This window comes from Myotis daubentonii, chromosome 13 (assembly GCF_963259705.1).
Source record: "Myotis daubentonii chromosome 13, mMyoDau2.1, whole genome shotgun sequence".
In the NCBI taxonomy this organism is placed as follows: domain Eukaryota; kingdom Metazoa; phylum Chordata; class Mammalia; order Chiroptera; family Vespertilionidae; genus Myotis; species Myotis daubentonii.
In genome coordinates this window covers 17,425,316-17,438,217 of record NC_081852.1, presented here as the reverse complement: position 1 = coordinate 17,438,217, position 12,902 = coordinate 17,425,316, and the positions used below count along the sequence as shown (strand labels likewise).

The 12,902-nt window shown below is 42.8% G+C and overlaps 1 protein-coding gene and 1 pseudogene across 1 annotated transcript in view; both read left to right on the top strand.

Annotated features, from left to right (window-relative positions):
- The window catches only part of LRMDA (leucine rich melanocyte differentiation associated), a 1,007,721-nt gene that overhangs the window by 695,960 nt on the left and 298,859 nt on the right, over positions 1–12,902 (top strand). The window lies entirely within an intron of this gene.
- LOC132215064 (U2 spliceosomal RNA) lies at positions 5,938–6,070 on the top strand (annotated as a pseudogene).

Sequence of the window (12,902 nt, the reverse complement as noted above, 5' to 3'; positions counted from 1 at the left end):
CTTATGGCACATCCTCTCAGAGACAATAGTAAATAAAAGGACGTAAGGATATAAGAAAAATGACTAGATGACAGTCAGAAAATTGAAGGAATCCTATTTTTAAATATGGTTATTTGTCTCCCACAAATTGGGACACTAACTCTATTATTGAGTTTTATTCTAGGAACCCAGGAAACACAGAACCAAAGGTTGTGTTGATGCAGAGATTGTGTATCAATCCTACCGTACTTATTTTCCCATGCTCTGAAATATATTGAGTCCCTAAGAGGTGGCACACACTGAAACCTCTTTCTGATTTTACAAGATCAGGATAGTACACTGGTCAATTCAAAATACTATTTAAGGTATGTGGAGTAAGACCTACTTTTTAAAACATGGTGTGCATACTTATGAATGGGTGTTTAATAGAACTATTGATAGCTACTTTCGGGAGTGATTATTCTGATTACTGAACAATTTATAGTAGGGGAGTTTCTTATAATACCAAATGGCTTCCATTTCTACTCTTTTTGCCAGTTTTTAATATGGTTCATAAACACAAAAACTCCATATCTTAAAATTCCAGTGGCATTCATTGATGTAGGTGGATGAGTTTTTAAGTTGCACAAGGAAAGACTGGGTTGGGATATCGGATGGGTATATGGAAATAGGGAGTTTTAAAATGTTGTTTCTTGAGTTTGGGCCAGTAGTAATGGCGTTATTACTAATCAACTGTGTCATATAAAAATTATACTTGATATTGTAAAGCACTCCGCACTTTCACACGCATGCTTTTCATTTATTCCTCACAAGATTTGTGTGGTAACTCTTAGTGGCCCCACCTTATTATTGAAAAAGCAGAGACAGAGAAGTGAAACGACTTCTCAGAGCTCACACCACTTGTAGATGCCAGAGCTAGGCCTCCTCCAAATCCATTGGCCACCTTGGGTATGTCTGAGTCCACCACAGCTACATGTCATAATTGTCCTAAGTGGCCTTTGCGCGGAACGCAGCACCTGTGCATCGTTTCTGTAGCTAATCCTCAGCTCTTGTTTGTTGGAAGCATTGTTTCCGTGATGTGTGAGGATGCTAGTGGAGCTTGTATCAAATATCTTAGGTCAGAAGCCTCTTAGCCCTTGGGAATCAGTGGGTAATCCACATAGAACTGGTGGATCTGTTTCATTAAGCCAGGGCTTCAGAACTGCTGTGTCCATTAGCTTTCGCTGGGTAACAAACCAGCCCCCAAATCGTAGTTTAAAACAACAAATCTGTGTTTATTTCCCAGTTGTGCAGATGGGCAATTTGAGTTCACTTAGATTGTTCTCTGGATCCATAGCAGTCTCAGCTCTTCTTGGCTGGTCTCCCTCACAGGTCTCAGCTGGGAACCCTGCTTGGCTTATGTGACTGGGGCCTCTTTCATGTGGTCTTTCATCTCTCAGCAGGCTAGTCCCAGTCCTATTCACCTGCTGGGTCCGGAGTTCCAAGAGCAGCAAAAGAGCAAGCCCAGTGCATGAGCACTTTGCCAGTCTCTGCTTGCACCTTATTTGCTACGATCTCATTTATCAAAGTGAGTCTCATGGCCAAGTCCAGGGTCAGTATGAGAAGGGATCACCCTGTGGCATGGATACAAATTGACATTGAACAGCTTGGGGACCATTATAGCAACAGTTTACCACACTGCCGTATCAAGTTTTTCTTCCCTTCCAAATTTTCTTGAGAGAAGTTATATTGCCATGAACAACTGGGCAGGTCCTTCTCTTCAGTGAGGTATTTCCTTATCCCCTCAAAACTCTGTCAACTCGATAAGCTTGGCCCTTTACAAAGCCCTGGCTTCTTTCAGTGATGCTGTCCTACCCCCTCAGTGGGATGGCGTGGCATTAATGAATTGAAAGATTGTTCTTAGTCAGGGCTTTTCTGACTTTTTAATGGTGTGCATGTAACTTCTCCTTGTCAGCTTTCCTTGTAGAAATGCATATGTTTATTTTGAATCCAGACACTGGAGTTTTCTGCTTGGGAAAGAATTTTAATGAAGCTTCATCAGGTGTGTTAAGCCATCAGGAGAGGAGTCTTCTGTGCCCAGAGAAAGCTGTGTGGCAGTCAGGTGCCTCTTTCAAAAAAGGACTGTAGGAGGAAGGAAGCTAAACCTTTCTTTAATGATTTTTCTCTTCTTAAAACATATTACTTTGCATGAAAGTTTGTGTCAAGGAGTTTAACTCATGGAAGGGGAGTTTAACGATGTGCAATCTGGAGGAAGGAGAGGACACGTGGTGATAATTCCCAAGCACATGAAAGGGAATATTTCACGTCACTGAGACACATTTGATTTCTTTGGATGCAAATAACAGAAAGAATGGTGACAGTTATCCCAGTTCCCTACTTTGGGGAGAAATCACCAGCTTAGCAACACTAAATGGCAAGGCATTTCTGGCTGAATTCTTTCCCTGACTAATTGAAAACACATCTCTCTATTTTCCTGTCGTTGAGAAAGAACTACGCTTTGGTAAATAGCACTCAAAAGTATACTTTTCTAAAAACTCAGGCCTGTGCAGGGCTCTTGGTCATAGGGGAGTGAAAATGCTTTCTGATGCCAGAGAGCATGAGAGTTTTGTGGAGACAGTCAGACATTGGTAGGTTTGGAGTCCCAACCTGGTAGAATCTCACCAGCTTTGTCCTCGTGACATTATCAATGTGAACAAATCTCTTCCCCTCTGGCCTCAGTTCCTTCCCTAATAAAACAGAAGAATGGAACAGATGATCCCAAAGTTTTCATCTCTGTCAGAAAAGCCTATAATTTTGAAAGATAGACAATTACTTTTTGGTTTGGGATTAGGCGATTCACAGAAGACAGTGTAGAATACTTACTGGATTTATGGCAGGAGACACTTTGTAAAACACAACAAAACAAATCCAGGCTCTGGTAGAGATCTATCCATGTGCCCATCTACCCTGTAGCCACCCACCCATCTATCCACATGCCCATATACCCATCTATCCACCACTTTCTTGTTTTATTTATTTGTTCCAGCCTCAGGCTATTTCTAGGACTTAATTGGTCTTTAAAGAAGCCTCTTCCTTTCCAGAAAATCTCATTGGAACTGCCATCCTCCAAGGTGAATCAATATAATAGATATTTTTCAGCACTCTGCCTAGAAGAGTGATGAACATTATGGGGGATCCAGAAAAATTGGAAAGTTCCTGTCTTCTGCAGTTTACTGGCAGAGTCTAACATGCTTCAGTTGCCCATGAAAGTAATGTATTGCCAACTAAGGTTCCACATCGTATAAGTAGAATTTCCATGCAGTAGTTCTCAACCTTCCTAATGCCGCGACCCTTTAATACAGTTCCTCATGTTGTGGTGACCCCCAACCATAAAATTATTTTCGTTGCTACTTCATAACTGGAATGTTGCTACTGTTGTGAATCGTAATGTAAATATCTGATATGCAAGATGTATTTTCAGGGGTCGCGACCCACAGGTTGAGAACCGCTGCATAGGGCATAAGAAAAAGGAGAGAAGCCCATCACAGCCTCGGCACCCTCTAACTGCCAATTGACCTTAGCACCCAAGAGAAGAGAGAACCAAAACCACCGTCTCCTGAGGAACCTTCTTTGGGAAGCTGTGCTATCCCTCCACTGGGGCTTAGGAAAGAAGTTGTTGGCTCCTTCTCTCTCTTGAGCACACCTGTGCCTTTCCCACACGTTCTTTTACCAGGTGTTTTGTCTCTGGAACATGTTCGCCCCTTTCTGCCTCTCCTTCCTTCAGGTGTGTTGTCTTTGCCTTTCTTTCTTGTAAGCTCTAAAGGCCTCCACTCCCGCCCCCCCCCCCTTTTTTTTCATCTGTAACCTGCTTCTTGAATCCACACAGCCTAGCTGGCTCACTTTTTTCACAGCTCACTTCTTCCACCTCTGTGACTTTCTAAATAAACTTTTGCTTGTGTTTAAAGAAGAAGAAGTTGAACCTAGCCCAGCAGATTTCACATAAATCTTGGGGTGAGAAAGCAGGCCAGAGGGGATGCCTCTTGTCTCTCTTCAGATAAAGAAATATTCTGGGTTTTGAGGTAGATTCAATTCTTTAAACAAACCCTGTCATCTACCCCAGGCATTTTGTTTGATTCCAAGTTCAGTGATGTCAAGTAAAGTTTCCCAGACTTTAGTGGCTTAAAATGAAAGAGAATCATGTTTTTTTCTGTCTGAAACTGGAAATCCAAAGAGTTGCTCAGTAAGAATGAATGTTCAGGCTTTTACCTTGTGGCTGAGCTACAGGAAATTGGGAAATTTAGGTCAGAAGCTTTATTTATATTCCAAGTTGATAAAGGGTGGGAAAGATTGAAGAATTATCTGATTCATAATGCTACTGAGAAAGTTAGAAAACACAGGACTATTTTTCCCTAAATTAATTTGGGGCAGAGGGAGGGGAAATTGTCAGTATGCTCTAGATGGCTTAGTGCAGGTGCTTTAGGTTAATGATTCCAGTAGGTAGATGACACAAGCATGGAGTGGCTGGTCCTCATTGTCACAAAGTAATTCTGGGTGAACATTGATTAATGATAGGATATCCAGATCTTTGCTACTTAAAATGGGGTCTGGGGAATAGCAGCATTGGTATCACCTGGAATCATAGGACCCCCCCATTCCCGACCTACTGAATCAAAATTCTCATTTTAACAAGACCTCTAGTGTCTCATATCCACATTAGAATTTGAGAAGTGCTCTCCTAGTAATAAATTCATTGGGATGATGCAAGACATATATCCTCCCCAAATTCTAGTTAATTAAAAGACATATATCTGGATTGGTTTCTTGAATCTATTGATGGCAGCTTGGGAGAAAGTGATTTTAGCTTCCAGAAATTGAACCCAACAATGGAACACCCAAACCTATCTGCCCCTTCAGCCTTACCTTCCAGATTGTTATTGCCTCTGTATCCCTGGCACCTGATGCAGAACAGGAATTCAACTTATACTTAGTGCACGACTAAGTGAAAATATGGGTGGTTTGCCTGGGAATGCCTTCTTAGGGTATTCTGGGAATTTCTCCATTTTCAGGCAGCCACTTGGGCTGTTTTTATAACAAATGTTTGGATCCAAGAGGCTCCTGAGGTGTAGACCGGTCAGCACTGAGCAGTATCATCAAGTGAGCAAAGACCATCCTAGGGTCTCCCAGCGCCTGCTTTCTCCTCTCATGCCTTGGCACCTTTATGATGTTCCTGGTTGCCTAGGTCCTCATTAAGTCCCTGCACTGAGGTCTGGATAACATCCCATGTCACCAATCTCCACCCTTCCCAAATCAGAACCTGCTTATCTCCTTAAAGGGCCAGCTGCCATTATTTGAGGTCTTACTATGTGCCAACTGCTTCACATAAAGGGCTCTGCACGCGTGATCCTATGTCGTCCCCACCACAACTCTGTAGACATCATTTCCAGTTTACGTGGAGGAGACTACGGCTCACAGCGGTGAAATAATTTGCTCATAGCAAGGTAGGTGGCCAGGCAGAGCTGGGATTCAAACTGGAGCCTGACTCACTAATTGGGGCTTTGAAATGCTGCTCGGTGCCACACAGGGGTAATGAATCAGCCAGAGAAACCCATGAAGGTGCTAACCTACCGGTGTACGTCATTGATCAAAACACTTGCTCTGAATGGTGCACTGTTTTAGATACATGTTACCAGGGGGAAGAGAATAATTACAAGTAACTGCAGCAGATTCCTCTATCTGGTCGATTTTAACTTTCTCAAGCTCAGACCAGTCTTGAGGGCACTTTGTTCCTAAGATGAAGGGCCACTGCCATCTGACTCAGCTAGCTCAGGGCTCCTGCATCTTTGGAGGCCTGCAAAGGGGATAGGGCTGCCATTTTGCCTTTAACTTTGTGCTGTTAATTGAGACTGATGCCACCCTTTTACTGATGTATGGGTTCACTTTTTGGTTTGGGGATGGGTGGTCATTTAAAAAAACAAGGGCATTGCTTCTCGGTCTTTTGGCTAAGATCAAGTGTAGTATCTGTTCTTATCAGTTTAAAAAAACAAGGGCAAGAATGCGTTAGTCCCTCACAGGTTGTTTCATGTTTAGGGGAAGCTCTCTTTACCCACCCCCACCTATCCGACTCCCTCCATTATCTCACCTCCCCGTCTCATTCCCTCCATAAGATGTATTGACTGGCATCCACTCTCCAGTGAGGAGGCCACTCCCCTCCACTATCCATACAGGTCAGCTCTCCCCGAGATACAGTTGTGATTCCTTCCAAACTTGTGGATGCCAGTCTTTCTTGTACAATATTGTAAACAGAATTTAATTTAATATTATATAAACCAGTGAACCACGGGTACAAGACAAAAGGAGCTGTTGTTTTTATGAACACTAACTTAAATGCTTTGGAAAGAGTTCATAAAGGAAATGTTACTTAGCACAAAAAAAAAGGAGCTGACAAATTATATGAGGGCAGGAAAGAAAGCCAGAACATTCTAAAGGAGTCTGTGCTCAGTTTGCCTTTCAGGGGTCTTTAAGCTCCATTCCATTTTAAAGAAACCCAAAGTGGAGATTGTAGATGACATTTCATTAATATTTTGGGTAAAAAAAAAAAAGAAGAAGAAGAAGAAGAAAATGGCACTGTAATGGGAGGGCAGCCAGGAAGCGGACCTCAATGGAACCTGGTTCTGCTACAACCTGAGAGACCCTGGGAACAGATCCCCCGCCCGACCCCCCACCAGGGAACCCAGCCCAGCCAGCACCTCCGCTTCGGCCTTGGGAGACTAGCAGCAGGGAAACCAGCTGAGCTGCTGACCTCTTGACCTACAGCAATATGAGACGATAGATGTGTGTTGTGTTAAGCAACTGAATCTGCAGTAATTTGTTGCAGCAGCCCTGGCTGTCAGCTGCACCCCCATTTGCATATATCAGGGTCACCCTTCCCATTTCTCCCAAGACCTTCTTTATTGCACATTTCCCAGCCTGTCACCCCGGGCCCTCACACTGGTGCTGCCTCAGCCTCCCTTCCAAAACTGAACCTCCAGACAAACCTCTGCCTGAGTCATGCTCTCAGCTTCCCGGCGGCCTGCGTTAGGTTCCGCTTGTCTTTTGAAGCAGGTCATTTCCGTCTGCAGATTTCCTTCCCTGGCCGCTGCAGCCTTCAGAGGACGGCTGTCTGGGTTGCCACTCAGCCTCTGCCTTGTCTGGTAGTGCTGGCTCTTCCCTCTGTTTTCTTCTTTCCCCAAATTGCTGGCCCACCTTTTTTTTTTTTTAATCCTCACCCTAGGATATGTTTTTCATTGATTCTAGAGAGAGAAAAAGGGAGAGGGGGGAAAAGAGAGAGAAAGGTGGATATGAGAAACATCGATTGGTTGCCTCATGCATGCTCCCCACCCAGGGATCAAACCCGCAACCTGGGTATGTGCCCTGACTGGGAATCAAACCCATGACCTACCAGTATACGGGACGGCACACTAACCACCGAGCTACACGTCCCAGGGCGATGGGACACTTTACTAGCAAGGAGCGTGCACATGCACCCTGATGCGTTCTATTTTCTCTCTGTGTCCAGCAGAAGGATGAACACATCCTACATGATTGTAGGCTTCCTTGAATGATTGGATTTTACCTGTGAGAGCCACATGATCTCTATGAATGCCCACAGAGCTCTTCTGTGGATACTGGGTAATTTCTGGGGCCCTTGTCTCTGAGTGATGACTCGTTCAGTGTCAAGACAATGATTTGATATCTTCTTCAAGTGTCTTGTAAGTAACCTCTTTAAATGATCTTTGTATCCAGCTTGCATTCCAAAGGCATGTGTCTCCCTAGACACAGAGCCTAGCCCTTGGGTTTGTGGCTGCTTCCAGTGCTGGCATGTCATTTACAACATCTACAATGCCTTATGAACATGGACTTCGGACCCCTCTGAGTGAGGGGGACCTGCAGCACCAGCACAAGAGGACACCACCCAGGGCAAGTTGGCAGGGTGTTGGAGTGAGGATGAGTAGGCAGAGAATATATCGAAGGCATTTGATTTTTTTTCCACTGTAGCTATCTATTCTTCATTCCATGCAAATGAGATAATTTGATCGATGAATGCACTGGGAAAGGCAAGAGAGGCATAAAAAAAGTGTGAAAGCACACAGCTACAAATGAGTGGGCAGATTTACCACCTTCTCCCCAGAATCAAATCTGTCTGCCATCCGCACCCGGTATGAGACAGGCAGATCTGAGCTTTGGCTTAATTACACATAATTTGGGTGACAGCTGAAATGCAAACCTAAACATTCAATCAGTTAAAGATACACAAAATTAAGCATTTCACACAGTGTCCAACCCCTTCAATCTTTATTAATACTTTAATTATGTTAATTATACCATGGTTTCAAGCCCTGCTACTACAACAAGCAGGGGGTGGAGGTGGGGGGAAAGGCAGTCCTCTGAGCAATGCAGCTAAGTAATGAGTACATTTGAATTAAAAGTATGAATGGAATGCAAAGTAGCAAACAATCAGAAATACATAATTCAGCAGTTTACCCACCCTGTTCACATTCCCGTCCGTCCTCCCTGATGATGGGCAGTGTTCCTGGAGGGTGAGCCCAAGTCTGACTCATTCACTGAGTGCACTGTATATAGTAAGTGCTCAGTAAATATTATGAATGAACCTGGAATCCAAGATGGTGACATTGTATCTGTAGAGACAGAAGGAAGCAAGCAGATATTTGTAATCTGTTTTGAAGGTGACAGGGACCAAAATTATTGCTGATAGTTGTTTGTGGAATGGGGGTAGATGGTGTCAGGGACAGGGTGAGGGGCTGGGGGTGGCTGGAGAGAGCCCACTCACTCACAGAGCAGTCTTCTGTGCCCTGCCCAAGTTGGGGGTCATCTACCATGAGCTACCTCTCCTCCTGTTCTGCCCTTTTTCCTGGGAACATGGATCCTTGTGGCTCATCTTTTCCAGCCCCCGTGTGATTTTATGTCTCATCTCCCATGTCTTTGCTTATCTTGTACAACTTGCCCAGAAGCCCTTCCTCGCTTTCCGAACCTATCAACCCTATAGGTCACTAAGCCTGGGTCTGGGAAGTCTTCGACTGCACTAGTCTGTAGCACTTTCTCTTCTTTTGGAATTCCTGTGGCTCTGTGTCTGACCCACATTCTCTCCTAACTTGTTTTGTTTTTGTTTTGGTGTTGTTGTGTTTTCATATATATGAGTCTTAACTCCCTAAAATTGATATATTATCAATTTCTCCAGTTAGGAACCATTCTGTCTTCTTTAGTGAATTTTCTTTGTTTTGGCCTCACACTGGACTTACCTTACACATCTAACAAATATTTGAAAGGGGGGTTAACCACGTAAAATCAGGTGAAACTCTAGCAAGAGAGAATTCAGTTGCCCAACTACAATGGTCAATAACTGTACCCCAGGTGCCCGAGTTCATAGTCATAGGTTGCTGAGCTGAAACGAAAATGTCATTTGAGTGACTTGTACAAAATGGGTTTTTAGTCTTCGGTAGTCTGACATGTACGAAATCACCAGGTGTTGGATGTTTCCTTTTAACATCACCAGAGAAAACCTTGGAGATGTGTAAGTCTGGAATAGAAATGCAGTGCTTACTTAAGAGAGCAGCTTCTTAGAGTTGTTCTTGATCACTGGCTCTGTGACTGGCCCTTTTGCCAGGTGGCCTTAGCTAAATAAACATCTTCAGAGCCATACAAATCATCCCCATGTTCTCTGAGATTGCCACTGTACTTCTTCTTGGAGCACAGTATTGGCATTGGACCGCTTCGTGGAGGTCTAAGTGGCCAACCCAAGTTGCTATCTTGTCACAACTTAATCGTGAACCCCACAGGTTCTGAGTGTGAGAGTTCATGTTAAAGAAGCACCACCTCACTAGCTTCCTCACCCAGAAAAAGAAAAGCAAAAAGCTCTTAATATCACAGGATCCCGTGAAATATAAAAAATAAACATAGCCCAAGTCCATTAATCAACAAATAGGCACTGATCATTTCAATCCAACTTTATGTTTTTTAGAGTGGAGAATACATTAGGAACATATGTCATAGTTTCTGCCCTGCAGATTTTTTTTTGGTATGGCATAGAAGTTATAAACACAAAAAAACTGTAGAATAATGTTAGAAAATGATCAAATGTGTCCTCAGTTGGTTGGGCATCATCCCATGCACCAAAAGGGTGTTGGCTTGATTGCAAGCCAGGGCACATGCCTGGGTTGTGGGCTCAACCCCTGGTGGGGAGTGTGCAGAGAGCAACAGACCAATGTTCCTTTTTTACAATGATGCTTCTCTCTCTCTGTATAAACCAGTAAATATATATATATATTTTTTAAATGACAAAGTGCTAACTGCAGAGGCCCATGAGTAGACATTATTATAAAAAATATCTGCACATGAAGAAATTGGACCCAACAGCGTGTGTGTGTTACATGCCACTGAGTGGGCGCCAATTCCCGGTGACCCTATGAATGCGTGGAGCACCAGTACTGTGGGCATTCAAAAAGGGGTGAGATCGCTATGGAAACTTTAGACAAGGTTAAGCTGTTGGAAGAGAGCTGCATGGATACCCTGGACCACCAGAAAGATGAACAAGTGGGTCCTAGAGCAAAGGAAACCTGAAACATCGCTGGAGGACCAAATGACAAAACTAAAGCTCCTGCTTTGGAGATGGCAACGCTCTTTGGAAAAGACAATACTGCTAGGGAAAGAGGAAAAGAGGCAGCAGGAAAAGAGGAAGATGAAACATGAGATGGATTAACTCCTAAAAGAAGCCATAGGCATGAGTCTACAGGAGCTGAGCAAGGCTGCTGAGGACAGGGTATCACTCATTCATAGGGTCACCAGGAGTCAGAGCCAACTCAGTGACATGTAACATACACAAGCTGTTGGGTCCAATTTATTCATACTCAAAAAAATTTTTATAACAACTTCTACTCATGGGCCTCCACGTTTTGGGGGTAAAGTGCCTGCCAATGTACATTGACTAAGCAATCATTCATCCACAGCCCATTAAAAATAGGAGCACGACCAATTAATCCTTCTAGAGAACAAAGAAGAGATAACCAGAATGTCCACACTGAACTATGGTCATTTCAGCCAAGAAACAAAGAAGCTTCATGTTTTCAGTAGCCCTTGTATCTTATTGCAAGTGAATAGATGATTTGTTAGACATGTTTGGAGACAAATTCACTTTGAGAAAATCTGTTTACTACATTTTGGTTGCTACTAGGGATCTGAAACCCATATTGGCAAACCTGACCCAAAGAGGGTGCTCATAACCATGGTAGAAGTAGTTGAAATGGTAAAAGATCAAGATCAACGTAGGTGGAAGTGACACAGCTCTTGCAATAACTAGGACTTGGTTAAGCAATAGAGGAAGGGAAGTCACAGGATTGTCCATAAATTTAATTCCTTCAGTGTACCATTGCTGACTGTTCTATGACCAGCCATCTGACGTCCCGTACCTCTCAGTTTCATGAGCTCTTACATACTTTCATGAATGTACCAAAGTGAACCATCATTTTCTGAGTTGTGCTGTCCTGCATCATACCCTAAAAATGTGCCCTAAACTTAGCATTTGTGATCTTCTGCAATATTCAAGAATTTCCCATTCCTTTAATGTCTTTAATTATAGCTACATCTTTTTTATAGAAAATTTTATTTTTTTAAAGAAATCTTTATTGATGAATTATAGATGTCCCTCCCCCTCCCCATGCTTCCCCCACCCAGTTCCCACCCTGCCCCAGGCCTACACCACCCTGTTGTCTGTGTCCATAGGTAATGCATATATGCATGTAAGTTCTTTGGTTAATTTCTTCTTACCCTCCTCACCCCCTTTCTCTCTGAGATTCCTCAGTCTGTTCTGTGTTTCCATGCCTCTGGTTCTATTTAATTTATCAGTTTATTTTGTTCATTAGATTCCTTGTTTATTTTGATATTCAGATTCAATTGTTGAGAGATATGTATGTATTGCCATTTACTGTTCATATTTTTATCTTTTCTTCTCCTCCTCCTTCCCCTCTTTTTTCTCCTCCTCCTCCTCCTATTCTTCTTCCTCCTCCTCCTCCTCCTCCTCCTCCTCCTCCTCCTCCTCCTCCTCCTCCTCCTCCTCCTCCTCCTCCTCCCTCTTCTTCTTAAAGAATATCCTTCAACATTTTATGTAATACTAGTTTGGTGGTTATGAACTCTTTTAGCTTTTTCTTGTCTAGGAGGCTATTTATCTGACCTACAATTCTAAATGATGGCTTTGCTGTGTAGAGAAGTCTTGTTTGTAGGTCCTTGCTATTCATCACTTTGAATATTTCTTGCTGCTTTCTTCTGGCCTGCAAAGTTTCTATCAAAAAAATCAGCTGACAGTCGTGTGAGTGCTCCCTTATAATTAACTAACTGCTTTTCTCTTGCTACTTTAAGATTCTCTCTTTGTCTTTAACCCTTTGGCATTTTAATTATGATGCGTCTTGGTGAGCCACTTTGGGTTCCTCTTGTTTGGATCTCAGTGTACTTCCTGGATTTGTAAGTCTATTTCTTTCACTAGGTAGGGGGAGTTTTCTGTCATTATTTCTATAAATAGTTTTTCAATATCTTGCTCTTTCTCTTCTCCTTCTGATACCCCCATAAAGTGAATGTTGTCCTAGAGGCTCCTTACACTATCTTCATATTTTTGGATTCTTTTTTCTTTTTGCTCTTCTGATTGAGTGTTTTTTGCTTCCTCATATTCTAAATCATTGATTTGATTCTCAGAATCCTCTACTCTACTGTTGAATTCCTGTAAATTATTTTTTATTTCAGTTAGTGTATTAAAATTAAGCATACACCAACTGAAATGGTCACATCTTTTAAAGAAAAAATAGATGACTTCAAGACTGTCATTGGCTAATCTGAAGACCTATTTTTTGTTGGCATTTCTACCACCATCCATCACCATAGGTAGATCCTTCAGTCAATGGTGA